Genomic DNA, 3,476 nt, shown 5'->3' with positions numbered 1-3,476 from the left:
AAAACCCAGCACCCAAACCCCCAAACCCCAACACCCAAACAAACAAACAAAAAAAACCAGCACCCAAACCCCCAAACCCCAACACCCAAACAAACAAACAAAAACCCAGCACCCAAACTCCCAAACCCCCAAACTAGCCATGGTGGATTTTAAAGTCTAGCATAAGGGAAGGTTTTGTTGATGATAGTAAATGAATATTCCATCATGCACTGAGTTAAGTGCAGTTCTTTCAGTCAAAATGTTTTAATATAGCAATTACTGCAGTATCCCAAAGAAAAAAACCCAGCTTTAATAATGGAAAGGAAGCACTTGTTCCAAGGGTGTGGGTGGATAGAAGGAAAGGAAAAATGAGAGGCTTCCTGCATGGGAGAGCAGGAGTGAGTGTCTATCAGCCATATAAGGGAAAGACGGTATTTTTAGAACCTTTAGCTTGTTTTTAAGTTAATGAATTACCAGCCAAGAAATAAATTTAGAACTGATAAATATGTAAGGTCTCCGAACACTGAATAAGCTTCCTCAGCTGAGATTGATTTCTCGGGAAGCCCCTAGAATTCAGAAGTGGCCATTTAATGAATGGGGGACGGGGGATGGGAGCGGGCATGGGAGGAGGCTTTCTTCCCACTCTCTTCTTGATTTGCCACATTGGCTAACGGAATAGCAGACTGAATTAGGGAAATATTGTCATATACACCGACCATTGCTGAGTTCCTTGACTACAGCTGATGTGTCTTTCAGAGAGCTGTGGAATTTCATTCAAACCTTACTCCTCTCCAACGATCAGGTACCAGGGGCTGTCTAGAGTCTGGCTTCCTGATATGAATGAGAACTTTATCTTTACCAAGAAATAAGATCACTGATTGAGATCTGGAAAGGATCTTGGAGATCACTGGGTATATCTCCCTCATTTTACAGATGAGGAAACTGAGGCTGAGAGAGATTAAACTCCTTTAAGGCAAATTTTGGTCCTGCACAGGGATTTGACTTTATAATTACTCTGGACTTTAGCCTACTCAATCATCTGTTTTAATAAAGGAGAGACAAGTATTTATTAAGAGCTTGCTACATGCCAGTCACTGAGCTAAGCACTTTCCAAATATTACTTTATTTAATCCTTGCAACAATAATAGGTGCTATTATTATTCCCAGTTTACAGATGAGGATGCTGAGGCAGACAGGGTGAAGGGACTTGCCCAGGGTCACACAACTAGAAAGTGTCTTCGGTTGAGTTTGAACTCATGTCTTCCGGACTCCAGGTCCAGCACTGTATGCACTCCTCCTGAGATGGTAGGTTTACTGAGACACAGATAACCACTTCATTGATAGAGTGAAAAAAAAGTGGAAGCTTTGTTTAATCTGTGTGAACAGTATGATAAGTCAGCTGAGAAAGCTTGTGATGCCTTAGGAAGAGAGGCTTGGTTGGCAGGAATGAGCAGCCGGTAGCCCCCTGCCTCTCCCCTGCCCCGTTTGGCTCCCATAGGGAGGCTTGGGTTCAGCTCTAGCTCCTCCTTTGAGGAAGGATGCTGATGGAGATGAAGGGTACCCAGAGAGCCACGAGCGGATCTCGCCTCCCTTCCTCAGCCATATTCCTAGAAGAAGCGTGACTGCCATCTATGCCTCCATTTTCTGGGGGGTTCTTCCCTTCTTGCCACCGAACACATCACTTGACTGTAACCTCCTCTTCAGTCCTCTCCTGTCTCAGCCTCTCTCCAGGATTTGACTCAGTTTACCACCTTCTTTTCCTGGATACTCTCTCCTTTTGATATTGTGTGTGTGTGTGTGTGTGTGTGTGTGTGTGTGTGTGTGTGTGCATGACGGTACTCTTAGTTCCCTTCTATCTGTCAGGTCACTCTTTCTCAGTCTCCTTTTTTGGTATCATCACCCCCACCCCACTTCTTAACTGTCTCTCTCCTAGGTCCTTTTCTCTTTTCTCTGTTTTTCATCAGTTATCATGGGTCGAATTATCATCTCTATGCTGATAACTCACAGATCTATATCTGCAGGTCCCCTCTCCCTCCAGAGATTCAGCCATACATTGTTTCTTGGACATTTAATATTTTTTAAAAACATTTTATTTTTCCTTAATTATATGTTGAAACAATTTTTAATATTCTTCTTTTTTTAGTTTTGAGAACATTTTACCTGACGGTCTTGCAGGTATCTCAAACACATTTCCAAAACAAAACTCATATTTCCCCCTAAACTTCTGAACTTCTTTTGAAGGCATCATCATCTTAGTTACGGACATTGGGTATTGTCCTCATTTTTCCTCACTCCAATTATCCAAACAATTGTGGAGTCTTGTCACATTGACCTTCATAGCATCTCTCCCATAAGACCTTTTAGCCTACATGGCCACCACCCTCGACGAGGCCCTTATCACCATTCACCTGGACTATTGCCATGGCCTCCTGGGGTCTCTGCCTAGTTATTTTCTGTCCAACCCCCACATAGCTTCCTAAAGGGTTCATCTGATCCTGTAACTCTCCTGTTTGTAAACCCCAGTGGCTTCCTGTGACCTCCAGGATAAAATATAACCTCCAACATTTGGTATTTAAAGTCCTTCCCAGCATGGCTCCAACCTACCTTTTTTTGCATTATCACATTTCCCCCCCCCTTCATATACACTGTGGTCCAGACTGCCTAAAATGCATTCCTTGATGTCTAAATCCATATTCCGCCCAGAAAGTCATCAGCAGACACATCTTTTCCCATTGGATCAAAGAGATTTAAGGATATAAACACCTAGAAAACATAGTTCTATGGAGTTTTTATTTCACTTTAGAAAATGCCCCAGCTAGGACGTTTCCCTCCATGGATGACGTGACATTACCTGCTTGCATGGGTCTAAGTGCATAAGTGCAAAGGAACTTTCTTTTTTTTTTTTTTTTAAAAAAAAAGAAATTTTTTATTTTTTTTTTTTTTTTTTTTTGCCTTTTGGAGGGCAATTGGGGTTAAGTAACTTGCCGAAGGTCACACGGCTAGTTATTTTGTGTGGGTGTTAAGTGTCTGAGGCTGGAACCAAATTCAGGTCCTTCTGACTCTGGGGCCAGCGATTTACTCACTGTGCCACCTAGCCGCCCAACTTTCTTATATCTTAAGAGGGAAAGTCATAAGGTAGATAGATGACCAGGGTTTTTCCAAATAATGGCCAACCAGAAGCATGAACTTTTATCTTCTGAGAAGGAACATGTTGGTATGCGTCTAACAGCTAGCTCTTTGAAAAGAAGGATGTAAGAAGGACATTCCTGTAAGTTTAATGTACACTATTAACAGTTTTTCCATCACTTTCCTGGTGGTCAACAAAACAGTAAGTCAAGTCCTGATTTGTAGAGCTTGCCAATTCCCAAGTTGTAAATACTTAAGCTTGAAAATTTAACAATCAGCTCTCCAGGCTGAGTCCAAGCAGCTCACTACTGCTTCTGGATCTAAACCAATCTTCTATCCACTAGGCTGCCTCCATGACCTGGGATGGCAGC

Source organism: Petaurus breviceps, unplaced genomic scaffold, assembly GCF_028583685.1.
Source record: "Petaurus breviceps papuanus isolate PSGF00001 unplaced genomic scaffold, PetGlider_PUasm1.0 689, whole genome shotgun sequence".
Classification (NCBI taxonomy): domain Eukaryota; kingdom Metazoa; phylum Chordata; class Mammalia; order Diprotodontia; family Petauridae; genus Petaurus; species Petaurus breviceps.
Note: the sequence above shows the minus strand (reverse complement) of the source record.